The 23,583-nt window shown below is 42.4% G+C and overlaps 1 long non-coding RNA gene across 1 annotated transcript; it reads right to left on the reverse strand.

The window, feature by feature from the left end:
• Positions 1-12,515: 12,515 nt before the first annotated feature.
• Positions 12,516-13,683, reverse strand: LOC148876018 (uncharacterized). Its single transcript, XR_016097243.1, has 2 exons — positions 13,473-13,683; positions 12,516-13,332 (listed from the first exon to the last, which is right to left on the reverse strand). It is a non-coding gene; the product is annotated as an uncharacterized LOC148876018 (long non-coding RNA).
• Positions 13,684-23,583: the final 9,900 nt, after the last annotated feature.

A 23,583-nucleotide genomic window follows, 5' to 3' on the forward strand; every position in this document is an offset into this window, starting at 1 on the left:
CTTGGGAGCATGGTCTCGATGAGATAGTTATTTACCAGAAACAGCTTGAGGCTGGCCTACGTCTTCCCCTGCACCCCCTTATAGTGGAGGTGCTAAACCACTTTAATGTTACCATCGATCATCTTCATCCCAACGCTATCTGGAACATGGTTGGCACCATTTCTTTGTGTTATGAGTATTGCCTCCCCTTGAACCTTGACATTTTTGCTTCTATTCTTTGTATTAAAAATGCTGCTCCTGGAGTTTCTTCGGAAAGGCATTTTTACTACCTCTCTCCCCGTTGCGGCTACAAGCTCTTGTACGAGCTACAAAATAAGATTCCCGCATGGAAGTGGGATTATTTTGTGGTCCGTAACCCCTAGGGGTGGCCCTTTCCAACTTCTTGGAGGGGCGCCATCCAGGACCCCGGTGCCGAGCTGGACCCTGAAACTCGGAAAATGATGCTGTCCTGGGCATCGGTAGGCTTCCTCTATTCGGACTACTTGAACGAGGAGAAGCTTGCGCAGGCCGGTTTGAGCCTGGGTAGGTTGCCTTTTTAGGTCGCATAGTGCCTTGTAACAATATTGTGTATACATACATTTTGTTTCTGACCGAACTAATATCTTGTGGATTTTTTGGCAGCCATCATGTCTGGTGTTGACGCGCATCGCCTCCTCTCAAGCAACCAGAAGCACAAAGTGAAGAGGTCGCGTCCTGACCAGACTCCCACCTTTGGGGTTACTAAGTTCGGGTCTACGGAGCCAGACTTCACTTCCCCGTCACCTGAAGTTCCACTGCCTCCATATGAAGCAGGTGTGGGCGGAGTTGGCCTCGAGGAGGGTGACCTCCCGTAGCAAGGGGTGATTCCTCCTGGTCTTTCTCAGCCTTTTCCCTACCCGCGCTTCTGAGTGGGGAACTGGGAGGGTATTAATGACTATGTAGTGGCTAGGCAGAAGAGCCGAAGGGCGATCTGCCATGAGGAGATCACCAAGTGGGGGGAGATGGAGCCTGGGGATCTTGTCATTCTCGCCTCCACCCACTGTATGGTGGTAAGTGGTCCTTCTCCTCTCCTTGTTTTTGCTTCCTTTTGCTGTCTTCTGACCTTAGTTTCCTGTTGGTAGGTGAACTCCGCCATCCACGCCATGGCCCTCTAGATGAACATCCACTCCGGCGATGCTCACAACTAGAGGGTCATCATTCAGAAGCTCCAGGGTGAGCTCAACTAGACCCGGGGCAAGCTCCATCACACTCGTAAGGGGAGCGAGTTGTATGAGCAGCTCGTTTGGGACCAGGAGGCATAGATCACCAGGTTCTTCGTCGAGGGTGGCCGCAGAGAGGGAGCTCCTTCGTCAACAGGTTGGGGACTTGGAGTCCACTCTTCTGGACCAAACTCGAAACTTTGACAACATGGTGGAGGCCGAGCGGGAGAGGGAGGTCTAGGACTTCAAGGACTCCCAAGAGTATCATGACCTCTAAGTGGAGTATGGCTCGAGCTCATACCGCTCCGGATTCAAGCTCTACCGCTGGTTGGTCCGAAAGAAATTTTCTAGGCTCAATCTTGACGACATCACCATGAAGGGCTTGTCTCCTGAGATGGCGAACCAAGCAGAGGAGGAAGAGCCTGACTCCTCGGAGGATGAGGATGAGGTGGACCCTTGAGGCTGGCGGCATTGGTTTTCAGCTCTGATTTCTAGTGGCTCCTGGGTCCCATAAACCCAGTCTTGAAAAGATCTTGTTGGGCAGTTGAACCCTTTTTACCTCTTGTTAAACTTCCTCGAGCTGTTTAGCTCGGTTTTATTTTATTTTATTTTTGTAATAGTAATGAAATTTCTTTTTCTTCAAAGTATGGTTTGCTCCTTGTATTTTTTGCTAAAGCGATCTCATCCCCCAACTATTATAGCTACATGCCTAAAGTAGGACTTTTCGGTAGTTGTTATCCCGAGTTGTCCCTTAATGTTCAAGGCATCTCTATGGTATACCGCGAAGTGATTACCATATAAGCCCAAACTATGCGCTTGTTGGTGATTCCTTAGTTCAACTAACATACTGAGACGAGCTATTCTTCGTAAGGTTTAAACCCGAGCTGCTTGCACCTTTGATATTTCATACTCTACCTTTGCCACTGAAGTGGCTAATTCTTTCTTGATGTCGAGGTCTTAGTTAGCTCGATTTTTTAGGCCTTAAGCTGAGAGGGTGATTCATAGGCTACCCTTGAAGTTTGCCCATGCCATGGAGGCGACTAGGTCTTATTGCGTCGAGGTCGTGTTAACTCGGCATTTTGGCCCTTAGGCTTCTGGGAGTGACTCATGGTCTACTCAGTAGTTTGCCTATGCCGTAGAGGCGACTGGGTCTTGTTGCACTGAGGTCGTGTTAGCTCGGCATTCTAGCCCTTAGGCCCTGAGAGTGACTCATGGTCTACTTAGTAGTTACAGGTAATATTGCCTTAAGTTGACAATATTCCATGCCCGAGGTACTTGTTTCCCTTCAAGGGTTTCGAGTTCATATGTTCCTTCCCCGAGCACCCATTTCACTCGGTAGGGTCCTTCCCAATTGGGTCTGTGCTTGCCAGCGCCGGACTCAGGTACCATAACTTTACGAAGGACAAGGTCACCGATGCGGAGGTTCCACTTCTTGACTCTGGCGTTATAGTACCGAGCTACTCTTTGCTAGTAGGCTGCGGTCCTGATATCTGTGAGGTCCCTTACTTCATCGAGTAGGTCGAGGTTGGTACAGAGCACATCTTCATTTTCCTTGTCGTCGTATGCTTCTAGTCGTAGCGACGGAACCTCGATCTCAGTTGGATGACTGCCTCGGTGCCGTAGATGAGGTTGAAGGGAGTCTCTCCTGTGGCGGTTTTCTCATGGTTTGGTAAGCCCATAGTACACTAGGTAGCTCATCCTCCCATGGTCCTTTAGCTCGGCCTAACCGTGCCTTTAGTCCGTAGAGTATAGCTCTGTTCGTGACTTCTGCTTGGTCATTTTCTTGAGGGTGCATGACCGAAGTGAAGTTCTCTTGGACCCCCATGTCTTGGCACCAGTTCTGAAATTTGATGTCCTCGAACTACTTTCTATTATCAGAGATTAATATCCAAGGTAACCCGAAGTGGCACATTATGTTCTTCTAAAAGAAGTTCTGATCGTTTCGAGTTGTGACTGTTACAAGAGGTTCGACTTCTACCCACTTGGTGAAATAATCCACTACTACCACTAGAAATTTCCTCTGGCCTATTGTTGGTGGAAATGGTCCAAGTATATCGATGCCCGCGCGAAATGCCACGGGCAAGTAAGATACTTGAGATCGGCAATGGGCTGATGGTGGATGTTGGCATGTCTCTAGCACTTGTCACACTTTCTACCAAGCTCAATAGCGTATGCTTTCATTGTTGGCCAGTAGTATCCCTGCCATAGTGCTTTTTGGGTGAGGGCCCTGCCCCCGAAGGTCGCGGAGCACGAGCTCGGCTTTGGAAGGTCGCAAGCAGCGCAGGTAGGGGAGCGTGTAGGATCTTCAGTACAGCCGTTCGTTTATTATGACGTATTTGGCCGCCTGATGCTCTACCCTTCTGGCGGCATTGCATTCTACAGGGAGGGTCCCGTGTAGTAGGACGCTCGCGAGCGGATCAATCCAACTCGGTTCTGCTTGAACTATAAGAGCGACTTCCTCAGCCCCCCCCCCCCCAAGAATGCTAGGCCGAGGCAGGTTCTCTATGTAGACAATTTTCATGGTATTACCACTGGTGCTTGCTAACTAAGACAGGGCGTCAGCCTCAACACTCTCAGACCTCGGGACTTGCCTGATGAAGTGTGACTGGAAGTTGGGCAAAGCCTCTCTTACTTTGGTCAGGTAGGTAATCATATTTGATTCGCGAGTTTCGTATTTTCCTGTGACCTGATTAACCACAAGTTGGGAATCGCTGCAGATGATAATGTGCTTGGCTTTCATCTCCTTGCCTAGAGCTAGCCTGGCTATCAACGCTTCATACTCTGCTTCATTGTTGGATGCCATGAACTCAAAGCATAGTGCGTACTCTAGTTTCGTGCCACTTGGTCCGTGTAGAACTATTCCGGTTCCACTGCCCTGCTGGTTCTAGGAGCCATCTACATGAAGGATCCAGGACTCCTCATCCTAGTTTGCTCTTGGCCTAACTATGAGAGATGCCATACTGGCTGCTACCTCATGGTGCTTGGACTCAACCAGCCTGGGAGCTCCAGGCTCGCCCAAGCTGGGGTCCTCGTGCTCAAACGGCCTGGGGACTTCAGAGCTGAAAGTGCACTCCGCAACGAAATCTATTAAGGCTTGGTTCTTAATAGCAGTTCGCGGCTTATATTGGAGGTCTTACTCACTGAGCTCGATGGCCCACTTCGTCAGTCGATCAGAGACCTCGGGCTTGAGTAGGACTTGCCTCAGAGGTTTGTTGGTGAGGACGGTAACAGTATGAGCTTAAAAGTACGGGCGGAGCTTTCGAGTGGCAATGACCAGTGCATACGCCAGTTTTTTTATCTCCGGATATCTCGTTTCTGCTCCATACAACACCTTACTAACATTGTAGATAGGTCATTGGACCCGATCTACCTCTTTTATTAGTACCAAGCTGACCACTTCGTCACTTGCCAAGAGGTACAACTCTAAAACATCGCCCTCTTCGGGCCGGGTCAAGACTAGTATTCTAGTGAGGTACTTTTTGAGCTTGTCAAATGCGAGCTGACAATCTTGGGTCCATTCAAACCCTTTTCTTTTAATTGCTTTAAAGAATGGTAGGCAGTGATCTGTTGACTTCGACATGAAGCGGCTCAAGGTGGCTATCTGGCCATTCAGCCTCTGAACCTTCTTCATTTTTCGGGGTGGTCTCATATCTAAGATGGCCTTTATTTTCTCTGGGTTGGCTTCAATGCCGCGCCGGTTTACGATGTATCACAGAAGTTTACCCGATGTGACACCAAAGACACACTTATTCAGGTTTAGCTTCATATTGAATCTTCGCAGGATTTCAAAAACTAAATTCAAATCTTGTATTAAATTGCATGAGAGCTGGGTTTTGATGACCATATCGTCTACATAACATTCTATCTTTTGGCCAATCAATGGCTCAAATAGTTTGTTTACAAGTCTTTGAAAGGTTGCCTCAGCATTTTTAGCCCAAAGGGCATGACCTTGTAGCAGTACAGGGTGAACTCAGTTATGAAGGCAGTCTTTTCTTCATCTACCGAGTCCATCCTAATCTGATGTAGCCCGAGTAGGCATCTAGAAAACTCAGCAACTCATGCCTCGAGGTTGCGTCCACTAGACGGTCGATTTTGGGGAGTGGGAAGTAGTCCTTTATGCAAGCACAATTCGCACATGCGCCATTTATTATTAGCCTTTTTCACCAGAACGGGGTTGGCCACCCAGCTCGGGTAATGGACTTCCCTGATAAAATCAGCTACAAGGAGCTTCTTGACCTCCTCGTCGACTGCCCTCCATCACTCTTAGATTAGGTTGCATTTCTTCTATCTAACGGGCCTAACTACAGGATCGATATTAAGTTTATGAGTTATGATGCTAGGGTCTATGCCGGGCATTTTTACTGCAGACCATGCAAAAACATCTAAATTTTCAAGTAAAAAGCGTACCAGTTTAGATCACAGAGGCTCCTTAATGGAAGCACCGATCTGAAGAGTCCGGGCTGGGTCTTTCGCCGAGGCTGGGATGGAGACGGTCTCTTCTGTGGGCATAGCTCACTCCTCGCTTTGCTCCGTAGGTCGCTCCTACTCAAGGTAATTAGCCACCTTGATTTTTTCCTTAAGGGCAGCGACGTAGCATTTGCAAGACTCAAGTTGGTCACCTCGCACTACCCCAATGCCGAAGCCCGTGGGGAACTTCATGGCTAAGTAGTAGGTGGACACCACAGCCTGTAAGGCATGGGTTGCGACCACTAGGAAGTCATGGTTGAGCCTCACTATGCTAGGCTAGGTGCCAACTTCCACAGGTACTGTTACCCTTCCCAGGGGCTGAACTTCCTCTCCGCTGAAGCCTACTAGGGGAGTGTTCGCAGGCTTTAGGTCGCAGTCTTGAAGCTGGAGTTGGTCGAAGGCTGCTTTGAAGAGGATGTCTGCTGAGCTGCCCGAATCAACAAGGACACGCCTAACTTCAAAGTCATTGGTCGCTTCGGTGGGTTCCGCTCTTCCCTGCCAGTCTCGCGAGTTAATGCACGAGCCGCTGCTGAGGTGTAGCCCGCCACAATCGAACCTCTGACTATGACATGGATGGTCCCCCGAACTGGTCTCTCCTCGGGGGGCTGTTTTGCAGTTGTTCCGCCTGCCTGCTGAACTCGGGAGCATCTCTACTTTGCTCCCCTTGTCAAATTGCTTTATTATTATTATTATTATTATTATTATTATTATTATTATTATTATTTTATACAAAATTTCTCAAATATCCACAACAGATGAGTTCTTCTATCTCATCGCGGAGATTTTTACAATTTTTGGTACTATGACCGTGATCTTTATGAAAGCTACAATACAAATTTTTATTCCTAGCACTAGGGTCGGCCTTCAGCCGAGGTGGCCACTTCACGTACGAGGATCTCGGCCCGCTTTGCATTGAGGGGTGTATAGTCCCTTTCTGCTGTTGGAGCTCGGAAGGGCAGGACTGGCTTTGCCCCCCGAGCTATGTCCTTCTTCTTCCTGCTGTCGCCTTGAGATGGGGGTTCTGGCTCCCTCTTTCTTTTTTCTGGGGCTTGCTCGCCCTTCTGGTTGATTTCATCCTCTATCCCTATAAACTGATCCGCGAGCCTGAGGAACTCGGTCACGGTCTTAGGTTGGTTGACAACTACGTGCCACTTGAATTTTTTGTGGATGATGCCTTGCTTGGCTGCTATGAGGCGAACCGTGGGATCTAGGTCGGGTATTTGCAAACAAGCATCATTGAACCGTTTGATATAGCTCCGGATGGACTCCTATTCCTTTTGCACTATGCCAAGGAGGCTCTCCTGAGTTCATAGGCACATTTTGCTAGTGACGAAGTGAGAGGTGAAAACTTGCACGGACTACGCCCAACTTCTTATTGAGTCGGGCATGAGGTTTCGGTACCAGGTGCAGGCTACTACTTTGAAAGTGGTGGAGAAGGCCACGCACATGCAGGATTCGCTGGCTCTTGCCAGGTGCATCTGGGACTGAAAAGCATCCACGTGGTCATTTGGATCGAAAGACCCATCGTACTTATCCAGAGGAGGGAGCTTGAAATCCCTTGGCATGGGGACAACGAAGAGTTCTAGAGATAACGGGGAAGAGACTGAGAGGAGAGGGGTAGTTTCGACTTCACCTGAGCATACCTCCTCTTTTCCTTTGAGCTCGTGAGAGACTCGATTCGTAGTTTGGTGAGCTCGGCGACGTCTTCATTGCTGCTTTGCTGGCTCGGCGTTGGTGCTTGACGCTTCAGTATTGCCAAGCTCGATAGGCTCAGATTGTCGGTGGTGACTCTAGACCGAAACGCCCTGCCTATTGTCTGCGGATAGGACCTCGAATGGATTTTCCGTGAGCGGGAGCTCAAACTGCGAAGGCCAGGGTGAGACGGGCTTGGTTAGCTAGGTGGCCCCCGACCTGCCTACAGGCTGTGAGGCAGGGGTAGCTGGCCTCTCCTTCTTGCTATGGGAGGAGGCTTGGCTCTTGGTAGGATCTTGAGCCTAGGAGGCCTCTCCTTAGTAAGGAAGTCACTCACTCCGTTGGGAAGGCTTGGTCTGGTTTGTGGCCAGATGCCAAGGGGGAAGCGACGACTGGGCTTGAGGTAGAGAAGGGAACTGCTGCTGGGTACTGGGAGGCCTCGTGCAACACTTGTTGTTGGTAGAGTTGGAATTGTTGAAATTGTTGCATTTGAGCTTGCATAGCCCGCATACATTGCATTAAGTCCTCCAACTAGTTTGAGTTGGCCGCTAGGGGCACAACTGAGGGTTCAGCAAAGGTTGCTTCAACTGCGGAAGGGAGTGGAGCGACCGCGGGTGCCACTGTAAAAGGCACGTTCAAACTGGGGACTTCGTCCACAGAGAGGGGGACGGTGAACTATCCAATACAGACAATAGGAAGCTGGGGCTGCTCCCCATAAGCATTTTGGCTGGTGCCATGTCCGACATTGCTGGAAGAAGCCATGAATGCTGAGTTCTTTTTTTGGAAGAGAAACTATGAAAGCTTAGAGGAAGGCTTTTAGAAGCATATCCCACAGACCGCGCCAAATGATGCGGCACGATTCGTGCACTCCTAGCTAGCTGCTGATTGGCTTTTGTGATGGCAACGAACGACACCTGAGAAGAGGAAGATGAAGGATTCCCAGGGGATTTTCCTGGAGGGAATACTCCGAAGCTTAAGTTAGAACGCTAGGGAGGAAGAAAAGAGTGTAAAAGGCTAAGAGTGTGGGTCACGCTAGATCACTATGTCTCGAGATTAGCTCGTGAGCAAGTAAGAGTTCAAGTTCAGATCTAATTCGAGAGAGAGTTCTCCCCTTCGATAAAAGGGCTTTTATAGGGATGCTCTTGTCAAATCGGGCGTAACCGCCACTAGGCTCCTGCCGCAGTCATTACCTGCTAGGGCTGCACATGTGATCGTTATAATGTATTGCCCACTTGGATGAGTGACATGTTTTAAAGGGACAGACACGCCACAATCTGTCGAAAGACATGAGTGCAAACTGTCGAATGGGCAGGGACAATGCCATCAACCGAGAGACGTGGAGCAGTCTGACGAGTACAGTCTTGTCAGGTAGAAGCTTCCTAAGAGTGTCGCGTTGCTTAGTTGCGAGTTACTTTGTAACGACCTACCCTGTTACGTGGCAAGCTACTTTGTAGCAAGCTCTTAGGAGTATTTCGAGGTGGCCCTCACCAAGGTTGGTCTTTGGGGCAGTTCTTGCTAGAGCGAACTGGTTTCCCTACCTTGCGAGTTGAAATAGTCTTGGAGTATTATGTTCTTCTCGGTAGCTCTGGAGACCTAGAGCTCGCGTTGTAGCGAGCTCCCCCTATGGTGAGATATGACGTAGCGAGCTGCTCTATAGGCTCATTACTTAGTTGGGGTCAGGCCATGACGCTGAGTTGTTGCTCGTGCTGAGTCAGATCCACATGTCATCGTCTGAGTAGGTCGGGTCAAATCATCCTCCATCACAAACCAATCATTGGAGAATCAATTAAGGAGACAATGAGAGTATTCTTTCATTCATGTAAAATGTCAAGAGAAATAAATAGAACTTCTATAACTCTTATCCAAAAAACTAACAACCTAGTGGTGGCGAAAATTTTCAGACCTATAAGCCTATGCATGCAATATGATATATAATATAAGCTTATCTCAAAATATTTTTCTTTTTATATTATTAAAATTAATGTTGTGGATATAATTAGTAAAATTTAATGTTGAGAAAAATGTATCTTAAATTTAAGATTTAATGGGAGAATAAACTTAAGATATGGGATTTAATGAGAGAGAGAATAAGAAAATAGTTTTATTTCCAACTGGTTTTAAATTTTACATTTCATTTACATCATTAATAAAAGCATTTCTTATTTATCAAACTTATTATTGTTTAATGTATTGAATATATGATGTAAAAAGTGTTCCCATTTTTATAATTTCTATATTTTTTTTCATTTTTATCTATTTTTTCATTTTGTTATTTAATTGTGGCAACATGGATTGAACAATTTGACCCAAAATGGTTTAATTTCTTACCACCACCTAGATGAAAACACTATTTTTTTCTAGGTAAATTTTAAAAGTATAAGTTTTTATGTTATTGTAATTATTAATTAATTATGTATGGGTTTAATTAATAGAACTTAATGATGGGAAGAAACAAATAAAAAAATGACTTGAATATACGATTCAATAAACGTGAATGCAAGTTAATACCTTAAATGTTGGACTTAATGAGATGGAATTGAATGCATTGAATATCTTAAAATTACAAAATTTCAACTCATTTAATATCAATTACCGATCATGCTATTCACCTTCATTTTGTTATCAATAAATTTAAATATGAAATGTTAATTTTTGTCTACAAAAACTTTCAGAAATATTCTTAAGGCTATTCGTGTTTTTAAAGTAGTATATATTATTAAAAGTGTGAATGACAATGTGAAACTTTTATTTGACTAAAAATACCCCTATTTTTGAAATTTCTCTCTCAAATTGTAAGGGCACAAAATATAATTTGAATTTCTACATTTTTCCTCATTTAATTCCCTCTCATTAAATCTTATTAACTCCCATTTTTATTAAAACTTGTATTAATTGATCATATTAAAAAAATAAATTTGACAATGAATAATTGTTTTATTGATAATAGAAATAAAATACAAATTTAAAATCAACAAAATGGAGTTATTTTAATGTTCGGTGGCGAGTCAACAATTCATCCTTTTGAGGTCAAATGTGTAAACCCTTCATGTCATAATTAAATATTAACAAAATTTCAAAAGGATAAAAGAACACAAAAGTATGAAAATGCAATAATAATAATAATAATAATAATAATAATAATAATAATAATAATAATAATAATAATAATAGAAAACATTTGAGAACATCTTTAATATATTGTATATTCATCATATTAAACAAAATTAAGTGTGAAAAATAAGAATAATTTTGATAAATATAAATATAAAAAAATATAGAAATTGTTTGAAACATATTATTTACTATCATTATAAAAAATTTTAGAAAATTTAAACAAAAGTAAATGTACAAAACATGTGCATACTTAATTTCAGATGAGTGTGGTGATGTAATTTTCATATTATTAATTGAAGACAGAAGACGCATTTGAGCTCAACAATTAAAGGTCTGTTTTTTATCGCAATTCTCATCCCTCTAGAAAAATAAAATTTTTGAGAGCTCAAGAGCATATCTTATCATCCACTATCAGATGGTGGTAGAAACCCGTGTCCACCGATATGCTTGTTCTTATCATTGCCCGCTCCCTTTCTCTGAGTTCTGGAAAACAAACCCTTTACAGCATTTTACTTCTTGCGATGTGGGATTCAGCCAAGTTAACAGCTGTGGTGGATATTTTAAAACTGCAAAAAATGAGATCAAGTGCACTTATTATAATCCGATAATCAGGATTAGATGGCAAAGAATTAGTTTATTTTGGTGCTCCAATAATTGATGGGAGGGTCATTAGAGAAACTTTCATAAACGTTGAAGAAAATATGGATAGAAAATTAACTGGATGGATGAGAAACACCCTTTCTATAGCGAGGAGAGCAACCCTCCTTAAACTTATTTAAGCACCCTTCCTTCCTTAATTCGTTTGATTCGAATCGGAAATAGCAGTAATAATAACCGACCAACTCAATAGCAGGTTGAAAACATGGTTATAAATATTATAAAATGACATATAATATTATATACATTATTTTATGTTTATACATATTATAACATATTTTATATATAATACATATATGTATTATAATATAAGGAGGCATTTGGCATGTATTTTTTTGTGTGGTCTTTTAGCTTTTTCAAAGCTATCAAAATCTAGTCTTTCTGTATTTGACAATAATAATAGATAAGAAGTTAGAAAGACCTATGTCCTAAAAAATTCATGAAAATCTAAAATGGCCAAAAATTTGAAAGCATCAAATGATATTTCCTATCTTTCGAAACCTCAAATCTTTCGTTTAATAATTTTGTTGATAATGGTACATTAGGATACTTAACAAACAGCCTACATCTTTAAAGACAAGACCCTCAAAAACTCATCACACCTTTTATCCATCTTGTTAGAAGATCTTTGTAATAAAACTTTCCAAATGGCACATATTAAATATAGTTTATTTAGAGGTATAGGCCCAAGATCTGGGCTACCAAACCCATTATCACCAACGCATCTATCCAAACCCATTATTTGAAGCTTTGGTATATTGTTTGGAAGACCTAGATTAACAAATCTAGACCATTAAAATAGTCTACTAAGATCAATAGATTGATCTCAAACATCCTAAGTGATACTGGGATTTTAATCAGCATAGACCATTGAAATGTTATACCAAGTCAGCCCAAAAATCAATTCAATAAAAATGATTTCTTAGATTTCAAATAATGGAATAGTCTCGTCCAAGACCAAACCCAACCCATGACAGTTCTATTTAGCTTAGGTTGTGTTTTATTGCGGTTCAAATTTATTTGCACTAGTATAAATGTATTGAAGTGTAAATGTAAAAAATATATATTTTCATCTAATTTTATTTTGGATTTTACTTTATTCTGTTTTTTTGTCTAAATTTAATTTATTTGTATTACAACCAAATAAAATAATCTAAAATTTAAAATAAAAACACGTCAGGATTTACATTCAAATCATTTGCACTACAATAATTGTGCAGCAGTGGAAATCAATCGCATATATGAATGTGCCAACCGTCCTCAGCAGGAGCTCGAATCGTCTGTCCCCTCCAATAGAAAATCGCCAGGCCATCTTTTGTACCTAAAATTTAAACGGAGTTTCAGACTTAACGACCGTTTGGACTCCAAATTTCATTTTAATTTTATTAACACTCTCTTACCCACTTTCTTCTTTCTCCTCCTCCCCTTTCTCCCTTTCTCTCTCTCCCAGTTTGCCATTTTACCCTCCCACTTCTCTATAGGTGAACCCGTAGATCTCCCAGTCCGTCATTTGCTCCATCGGCGATCGTTCTCACTATCTGAGAGGTAAGAGGATAGGCCTTCCATCCTCTCTGTATTGCTTCGAGAAGTAATCCTCCCTACACTGAGTGCTAGAGCTGATAGCGTTCCAAACTTTGCTATCAGCAACAATCCTCCCTGAACCACGACCACCAATCTCCGAAAATGAACCAGCAGCTGACAAACCCTAGAAGTTGTTGCTGCCTTCACTGAAATTTGATCTTCTCAACCTCCTCATCTGTGAAGAGTTGATCTCTTTGTTCGACTTTCTCTCCATCTTACCCTTGGAAACCATTACCTTGGCAATGCTGCTGCAGCAAAACGGGCAGATTGGGGCAGGCAAGCATGCAGTGTGAATCATGCAATGCGCTCAAATCTGGTGGCCACAGTCTCTCACCTCGGTTGTACAGACTTTGTCAAAGCAGATACAAAAATATTCAGTGTCGCTGGCCTGGATGAGATGATTTTTTTTTTTTCCTGAGTGAATTAGATTGTAATTTGCAGGTGCATTAGTTACTTGGGTTTCAGTTTCTTGATTTTTTCTTTCTCTTTTGACGTCGTTGAAATTAAATTTCAGAAAAGACAAGAGTCAAGGGTTTATCTTACCAAACTTTTATCCTATTTAGTATTTACCAGAGACCCAACACATAGTTGCTCTGCTCCATGAATCTCTAACTGAGCAATTCTCCTATGGATTTGCTAATTCCTGCCAAACATTCAGGCGAGGAAGAGTGTGTGAGTATATCGATATATAAACAAATCCTGAAATCCAAATTGAATATATGCTCAAATGCTCAAATGAGTGATGGATTTAGTTAAGTCGAAGAGTTTCTTTTGAAGAATAACCATCTCTATCTTCCATTAACACACTTTGTCAGTGTTTGATAACTTTGAATATGAGAGATTTGAATAGCTTCAACGACATCTCCCCCCTCCTGTCAGAGAGAATGTGGAGAGAGCTGTGGTTTCAGCGACGGTTCCGATCGCAGTGGAGATTCAGGCACTCGTAGGGGCGGTTTGGTGCTGTGCAGGGACGGTGGGGAGGGAGGAGAACGAGAAGAGAAGAGAGGAAATGAAAAGAAAGAAAGAAGCTGGAACGTTAATTAGATTTCATAAAATTTGGAGTCCAGACTACCGTTACGTCTGAATTCCGTCAGTTTAACAGGTAGAAAAATTTCTCTCTTTCGGGGACAGACGATTTGAGCTCCACATGGTTCACTTTTCAAACTACTTTAAAACTTGTGTTTCTTATCTTTAGGCTGGAAAAGGTTTCAAACTTATGTAAAGCAAAAGAAGGGTTCGACTATGATATGGAAAAGATATTATGTCTGAAAAACTTTTGACCAATAACGTGGTAGACAATCAGTGTTAATTATCGAAATTCATGGGTGGGTTTTGATATAAATTTGAATCATAAATTTTCCCTTAATAATCGATATAAAAATATATTGATAAAATCGATGAAAATTTAACCAATGGGTTACACCGAAAACAAACACGTGGAAATATGGACTAAGAGTGGAATTTTACACCGGTCTGTATTTACATTGAAAACAAATGCAAATCGACGATAAAATTTTACATAAATAACATTATTCCCATCTTTCACCTTGCACAATTGATTGTGATATGTATAAGGTCCCAACTTTAGGGGGGCGTTCTTTTTTTGCATTTTGAGAGGGGGGAAGTTGGTCAATGGGATTTTGGTTCCCATGGACCAAGAATCCCATGTTCATTTTTCAGATTTATGTGGGGACTAGAGAAAGTTTATTTTCTTGGATATCATTTACCCGTTGCTAACACTTTTCCCTGATAAGTGATACCCATCTCATAGGTGGGTAAATAACTTTCCCGCTTAGGGGGGAAAGTTGCTAACACTTGAATGTGACAAAAATGTCCCTTTTAATAATGAATTTTTATGGCTAAAATGGTCATTACCTTATTTACCTAGGAAATAAAAGAACATAGGCAAATGCACTTACCCAAGTAAATGTTTCCTAAGAAAAAATTATTAGGATAAATAACTTACCGAAAAGCAAACGGGGCCTAGGGGTATTTTGGGAGGACTAAAGTTTTTATGGAATTGTTTGTTTTTTTCCTCTTTCTTTTGCAGGAAAATCTATGATGCAGAAAAAATATGGTATGGGAAAGGTTTTGACCAATCAAAACCCACCCATAAATTTTGATAAATAACACCTAATTGGCTACCATGTTTATGAGTCCATTTGATTGGTCGGAAGTTTTTTAGATATTATATTTTTTCTACATCATAGTCGAACCCTTACATTAAAAAAAGTTTCAACGTTTCACTATAATTTTAAATCATTGGTTAGTAAACCGTTGAACCGACTGGTTAACCATTCGAACAAATTTGACCATTTTTTAATTTTTTTAATTTTTTTTGTTAGAACAAGCCGACCGTTCGGATTGAATGATCAAATCGTTCGAACTAGAAACCGAACTGTTAGACAGTTGTATGCCCTTAGTTCAATCAGAAATATGTACATTATGAATTTATTGTAAATAAATAAAGTACACATTTTATTCATGTTCCTGTGGTGTGTTTCTATGTAATACCCTTAAACTGGACACTTAATGAGACTTGTGTTAGTTTAGAATGTTCATAGCCACTGGGTAACTCTGGGGAGATTTATCCTGCCAAGGCTGACACTGGTGTGCTGCCAACTATTGGGGTGGCTTGTCTCAACTGAAGGGTTGAGAGATCCATCACATGGACGCCCAAAGATTGCGGAATAAGGGGCGAATTTCAAAAATTTTTCTCTCCCTTCAACTGGGAATCACATTCCCTATTTAGAAAATCACATTTTCAAGGATAAATCTTGAACCTTAAACTGAACCAGATCTGAACCAAAAGGAAAGGGAGAGAATAATACCTGATACGGAGAAGCAATATCTCCCAACGAAGGTGTTCACGCCCAAGGAAGGATCCAAAGACTGCTCCCACTGAAGATGGCGCAGTGCAGGATGGAGCAGAATCAGCAGTGTTCTTCCCCAAGAACTCTGTCCTTCGCAAGAAACAGCAGGATGGAACGTGAGCACAGCTTCCTTTTCAATCCTTTCTCAAAGAATTGGCAACGGCTGGTCTTGGATTCCATCTTGTCTGCACTCGTTCTCTTAACGTGTGCTGGACAACCCCAAATCTTCAAGTGTCTGACACTTGGTTTCTTTCCGGTCCAAAGTTCATATGGAGTATTCTGAACCGATTTGGTTGGAACCCGATTCAGCACATAAATCGCAGTCTCTAATGCGTAACCCCAAAAGGATGTGGGTAACTCTAAGTGTATGAGAAGCGACCGGACCATATCCAATAAGGTCTTATTCCTCCTCTCCGAAACACCGTTAAGTTGTGGTGTAGCAGGAGGAGCTAATTGTGATACTATCCCATTGTCCTTTAAGTAGTTCCTGAATTCGTCAGAGGGATACTCGCCACCTCGATCTGATCAAAGGGCCTTAATTTCTCTCCCTAACTGTTTCTCGACCTCTTGTCTAAACTCTTTGAACTTTTCAAAGGATTCAGACTTGTGTCTCATTAGGTACACGTAACCGTATCGTGAAAAATCATCTGTGAAGGTGATGAAATACACGTGTTGATTTTGTGTCCTAACACTCAGGGGACCACATACATCAGTATGTATTAGGTCAAGTGTGCCCGTACATCTTTCAGGCTTACCGTTAAATGGCCGTTTCGTCATCTTGCCTTGTAGGCAAGGCTCACAAGTGGGAAGATCTTCTATAGTTAGAAAATCCAAATGACCATCCTTTACCAACCTTGTGATTCGGTCAACACCGATGTGGCCAAGTCGATAATGCCACAGACATGTGGGATTAACTGTATCACGAGCTCTCTTCTTAGGGATTTCAGCCGACGTAGTTTCGGTTATGTTAGTTTCTAGAGAAGGATGTAGAACATAGAGACCGTTCTCCAGTTCCCCGTATGCGATGAATCTGTTGTTTCTTTTAACAGTAATTGTATTACTAAAGAAGATAGAATAACCATCTGCACACAGTTTTGAGACAGAAATCAAATTTCTCCTTAAATTTTGCACATAAAGACAGTCTTTCAGTACAATTATTCCTTCTCTAGAAATTAATTCCACGGTTCCTATGGCCGCGGCTGCAACAGTTGCAGTAGTCCCCAAGAAGAGTGTGACTTCTCCATCACTCAGCCTTCTGCTTACCTTGAACCCCTGCAGTGAGTTACAAGCATGAGTCGAAGCCCCGGAGTCAATACACCAGGAAGCAGAAGCTACCAACAAATTGGTTTCTATAACACAAGTTTCGAAGTTACCTTTCTTGGATTCCAGGTAGGCAGGACAATTCCTTTACCAGTGGCCGGTCTTCTTGTAGAAGTGACATGCATCCGATGCTTTGTCTTTCTTCTACTTCTTGCTCTTAGTGGCTTTCTTCTGAGGCTTCTTTGCCTTCCTCTTTCTCTTGCCTGTCTCGCCAGCTTCAACAAGCATGGCTACAGGCTCATCCTTTCTAATCAGTTCCTCAGCTCTTTGCAACATATTGCTGAGCTCTTGTAAGCTGACATTCAGCTTGTTCATGTTATAGTTCATGATGAACGGATTAAAGGAAGGAGGCAAAGAGTTAAGGATAGCATCTATCTGGGTAGCAAGGTCCAGCCCGGATCCAAGAGCCTCCAGTTCGTTGATGTATCCCATCATCCGAAGACAATGGTCGTGAACTTGTTGACCCTTGGACATTTGTGCGGTCATGAACTGTTTCAAGACCTTTTGTCGAGTAGAACGATTCTGCTCTTCATACATTGTCCTGAGACTGTCCAATATGTCTTTGGCAAGTTCGATCTGATCGAACTGCCTCTGTATCGGGTTGTCTAAGGAGGCAATGATGTAACACCGGGCAAGGGAGTTTTTCTCCTCCCATTCTTGATAGTCTCTCCTTCGGGCCTCAGAAGCCCTATCACCCGGACGCTCCGGGGCAGGATTCTTTGCCACTTTGTCCAGCTTTTCAGAAGCTAGGACCAGCATAAGGTTCCTGTACCAATCAGCATAGTTTGGGCCCTTCAACTTGTTGTCATCAAGTAGTTTTGCAAAAGATCCGTTTGCCATTTTCTGATAAAAGAGCAAACATCAGTCCACAACCTAATTTGATTCATGTTCATTTCATAGATATGGATTTTAATCTACAATCCATTTCCATTTATTCATCTCTGAGATTTCCCTCATTTCTTAGTGATGGAGACTACGGGTTGTCTCTGGAAATGTGGGAAATCACATAGGGTGCATGGAGCCAACTGTTTCAGCTGCATAACCCCACCACCTTTCTGTGAAGGATCACATCCACTCATCATATGAGTTTTCCCTTTGGCCTCTGTCAGACAAGGTAAAACTACCAGGGTGAGACCCGAAGCACATGCTGTGTAGGATTAATAGAACCTTTGAACCGGGCTAGATTTCCAGTATTGCTTTGGACCTTGGAGATAGATGGGCAAAACTGGAAAGTTGCACCTAACCCCTAGACTCGATTATGATACTACACTAGGTGTCGGATTGGGTTGTCTTTGATGTACCAATCTGTGAGATCCTTAGCGAGGGTCAAAACCTGGGTATGTTGGGACAGTCCGAGAATTCATCTGAGTGGGTGATCATAGTGACAGGATTAGCCCCTTTGTCAGACAAAGGTAATGATCGGGGATGCACTCTCTTTGATGGAGACCAAGACTACCGGCAACCGATTTCAATTGTTGAGATTTTGTTTTGCAAAATATATTTATATAATATATATATATATATGTTATGGTTTCGAAATGATTTGTAAAAAGGTTTTAATTCCCAAGATCCATGTAAGCAGAGAGTGCAACACTGTTCCTTGCAGTCGAGGGAGAGGTCCTCCCTTGTCGAGCAGTGTTTGATCATTATGGGCTGAAAGGTTAAGTGTAAGACAATTAAGGATAATACCTGATGGGCTAATCTTGCATCTGCCCACAGTCCCTAGGTGTTACAAGGTGGCTTGGCCTAGGGACCACTTAGGGTAAGTGTTGGGCCCATAGATCCCATAAGATGGGTTTCACAGGGTGCACTGTCCATAACAGTGTATTCGACTAGGCCTTGTAACAAAGGCTGGGCTGAACCCATGTGGCTGATGTGTAGATCAATGTTTGGGTCCCACACCATACAAGGAAGTCCAACTGGGTAGCAGTTTGGAAGGCTAAGTGAGTACATAACCTTAAATGGGCCTTAAGCCCATTTTGAACTAGGCTAATTTGATCAGTCAATTAAAAGGGGAGAATTCTGAGATTGATCAGCTGATAGGATTGGGCCTAGACCCTATCCACTTAGAGAGTCCAAGATCTAAATAAGATTTAGATCTGGAAGTCTCCTAATTAGATTAGGAGATGGCTGATATGATCTACAGATAAGATAAGGGTTCTCCCTTATCACTTAAAGGGACTCTAATCCAAATATGATTTGGATCAGCAGCTCCTAATAGGATTAGAAGTTGATCCCTTTAAATCAATAAAAGGAGGAGGGGGCGGCAACCTTTAAAGATTGATGTTCAATTCTCTTCAGAGCTGAAATCACAAGAAGAGAGAATTTTGCACCCTGCGAAATCTCTCTTGTTGCCTCATTCCTACCACCGCCATTACCTTCAGTTCGATCTCCAGTTCTTGGGAGAAATCAAGATCTGATTTTGATACCAATCTTTTGGGAAAAGATTGATTAGAGCTGTACTCACAAGCCATCCAATTGATTCTTGCGAAGGGTCAAGTTCTTTTGGAAGGACACTGCTGGTTCTGCTCCATCCTACACTGCGCCATCTTTAGTGGGAGCAGTCTTTGGATCCTTCCTTGTGTGTGAACACCTATATTGGGAGATTCTAATTCTCTATATCAGGTACATCCTCCCTCCTACTCCTTTTGGTTCAGATCTGGTTTGGTTCATGATTCAAGATTGATCATTGAAAATTTGTTTTTCTAAAATAGGGAATTCGATTCCCTGCAAAGATGGGAGAAATTTTTGAAATTCGCCTAGTTCATTCTGCAAGACTTGGGCGTCCATGTGATGGATATCCCATCCCTTCAGTGGTATCAGAGCCATGGTTCAAATCTTGAAATCTTTTTAATTCAGATCTGAACCTGTGCAAATGGGTAGAAGGTGTTCTACCCAATTTGTGCAGATAAGTGTTTTGGGAATTTGCTCCCAAAATTATGGGCGAATAATCTGAAATTAAATTTTATATAAATCTGATTATTGTTTAGAATAGTTCTTTATGATTTTTTTGATTTATGGGTTGTTCATACAAGAGGAGATCGAATTCTTGGTTTGCGTAGGGAACCTACAAGATTTGCAGTTTCTTGATTTATTCATTACATTTGGTCTGCAAATATTTTTTTTTATTTTTTAGACTCAATGTATTAGGTATTCAATCTGATGTAATTATAATAGAAATTAAGTTTTCTATTTATTTTTTGGATCGAAGATGGCGGCGCAAGGAAGGAGATTTCACAGATGGGACATTCGCTACCTGCGATTTGTAGTTTGTGAAACTGCATTTTGTGATCTAACCTCTGTTTTGCAGGATGGATTGTACGAACAACCCTGGATTGACTGAGATGTATGGATGTGAGATGTTAATTGTTAATATTATGGATTAACATGGGATTCAAATGGGTTTTTACAGATAATTAATTGATTGGATCAATTCCTCCCTGCATGTGATGTATGGATGTGAGATGTGCTACGTTCATGGGCCATAAGTACTTGGACCATGCAGATTCGATAGTGGCTCTTGCGCACACCATGGTTGAATGCACATCATTGCCATGGTGTCCCTCCTGGTCATTGGATGACCTCCCTCAATGGTGGGACCCACACCTCCTGAAGAGGTTACATGCGGAACCCTAGCCGATTTAGGCCCACCAAAATCTGGCTTTATGAAAGTTAGTGGGAGCCACTTTGGTTTGACCTAAAATAAACTAGGGCGTAATTCTTGTTCCCTCTAGTAAATATGAGTGCACGTGATAGGGAGATTCATGTAATAAACTTTCTAAAGGCCTTCCATCATTAGCATGAGGGTGGGTCCTTCAGTAATGAGGAAATGCACCAGAAAATGGGCTATTAATTTGCTGTTGGGCTTGTCTAAGTGTTTAATAAGATGATAGGGGTATCATAGACCGGTGTGGGAGGGGCTTCACTAGAAAATGGGAATTCTCTCACGGTACCTTGGCATTCATGAATATGATGGGTGAGCACTCACTAGACAGAAAGGTTTACCTGAAAACGGCTCTGAACCTTGTCTAATAGAGGCCAAAGGGAAAACTCATATGATGAGTGGATATGATCCTTCATAGAAAGGTGGTGGGGTTTTGCAATTGAAACAGTTGGCTCCATGCACCCTATGTGGTTTCCCATATTTCCAGAGATAAGTCGCTGTCTCCGTCCCTGAGAAGGAGGGAAAACTCAGAGATGAACAAATGAGAATAGAACATAGACTAAAATCCATGTCTGTGATATGAACATGAATCAAATAAGGTTGTTGACTAATATTTGCTATTTTATCAAAAAATGGCAAACGGACAATTTGCAAAGCTTCTTGATGACAACAAGCTTAAGGGCCCAAACTATGTCGACTGGTACTGTAACCTAATGCTGGTTTTAACATCTGAAAAATTGGACAAGGTAGTCAAGTCTCCTACCCCAGAGCGTCCGGGTGATAGAGCTTTTGAAGCTCGTAGGAGAGAATTCTAAGATGGGAGGATAAAAACTCCCTAGCCCGCTGCTATGTCGTTGCTTCTTTGGACAACTCAATACAGAGGCAGTTCGATCAGATTGAACTTGCTAAGGGCATATTGGACAGTCTGAAAATAGTGTACGAAGAGCAAAACTGTTCTACTCGGCAGAAGGTCTTGAAAATGTTCATGACCGCTCAGATGTCCAAGGGGCCGAAAGTTCACGACCATTGTCTTTGGATGATGGGATACATTAACGAGCTAGAAGCCCTTGGATCCGGGCTAGATCTTGGCACTCAAGTAGATGCCATTCTGAACTCCTTGCCCTCTTCCTTCAATGGGTTCATATTAAACTACAATATGAACAAGCTGAATGTCAGCCAAGAGCTCAGTAATATGTTGCAAAGGGCCGAGGACTTAATTAAGAAGGATGAGCCTATGGTGATGCTTGTTGAAGCTAACAAAATGAGCAAGAAAAGGAGGAAAGCAATGAAGCCTCAGAAGAAGATTACCAAGCCCAAGAAGTAGAAGAAGGACAGGACAGCAGATGCATGTCACTTCAGCAAACAAATCGACCACTGGAAGAGGAACTGTCCTCAGTACCTGGAATCCAAGAAAGGTAATTGCGAATCTTGTGTCATAGAAACCAACTTATTGGTGACTTCTGCATCCTGGTGCATTGACTCTGGGGCTTCAACTCATGCATGCAACTCACTACAGGGCTTCAAGGTAAGCAGAAGGTTGAATGATGGAGAAGTGATGCTCTACTTGGGGACTTCTGCAAGCGTTGCAGCTGTGGCAATGGGCACCGTAGAATTAAAATTTAGAGAAGGAAATATTGTACTTAAAGATTGTATTTTTGTGCAAAATCTTAGAAGAAATTTGATTTCTATCTCAAAACTGTGTGCGGATGGATATTCTGTCTTTTTTAGTAATACGATTATTATTAAAAAAAACAATAAATTCATCGCATATGGGGAACTGGAGAACGGTCTCTATGTTCTATATCCTTATCTAGAAACTAACGTAGATGAAACTACGTCGGCTGAAATCCCCAAGAAAAGAGCACGTGATACAGCTAATCCCACGTGCCTGTGGCATTACCTACTTGGCCATATCGGTATTGACTGAATCACAAGATTGGTAAAGGATGGTTCTTTGGATTTTCTAATTGTAGAAGATCTTCCCACTTGTGAGCTTTGCCTTCAGGGTAAGATGACAAAGAGGCTATTTAACGGTAAGCCTGAAAGATGTACAGGCACACTTGACCTTATATATACTGATGTATGTGGTCCCCTGAGTGTTAGGACCCGTAACCAACACGTGTATTTCATTATATTCATCGATGACTATTCTCGGTATGGTTACGTGTACCTAATGAGACATAAGTCTGAATCCTTTGAAAAGTTCAAAGAGTTCAGACAAGAGGTCGAGAAACAGTTAGGGAGAGAAATTAAGTCTCTTCGATCAGATCGAGGCGGAATATCTCTCTGACGAATTTAGGGACTACTTAAAGGTAAATGGGATAGTATCACAGTTAGCTCCTCCTGCTACACCACAACTTAACGGTGTTTCAGAGAGGAGGAATAGGACCCTATTAGATATGGTCCAGTCACTTCTCATCCATTCAGAGTTACCCACATCTTTTTGGGGATACGCATTAGACTATGATATACGTGCTGAACCGGGTTCTAACCAAATTGGTTCCTAAGACTCCCTATGAGCTTTGGACCGGAAAGAAACCAAGTGTACAACACTTAAAGATTTGAGATTGTCCGGCTCACATTAAAAGAATGAATCCGGACAAATTGGAATCCAAGACCAGTCGTTGCCTATTCGTAGGCTACTCAAAGGGCTCAGTGGGCTACATATTCTATGATCCAAGTGAGCAGAAGGTTTTCTGCAGTCAGAATGCACAATTCTTGGAAAATGACTACATCCTGGAAAATCTTCGTCAGGAAATTGTTCTTGATGAGGAGAGCTCAGATGCAGTGGGAGGTGTCCCACAAGTTTTAGGTAGTGACCAACCTAGAAGATCTACCCGGGTGTCCAGGCCGCCGGTCTATTTTGGTTATGATCAGGATAGTTACCTCGTTGAAACCTTGGCTAGTGAAGAGGATCCTGTGACTTATACGGAAGCTATGTTGGACATAGACTCCCTTAAATGGGTAGATGCCATGAGAGCTGAGATGGACTCAATGGAGAACAATGGAGTCTGGACTCTGGTGGATCCGCCCTCCG

Source organism: Nelumbo lutea, chromosome 1 (genome assembly GCF_056320005.1).
Source record: "Nelumbo lutea isolate HS-2025 chromosome 1, American lotus-T2T, whole genome shotgun sequence".
Taxonomy (NCBI): Eukaryota; Viridiplantae; Streptophyta; class Magnoliopsida; order Proteales; family Nelumbonaceae; genus Nelumbo; species Nelumbo lutea.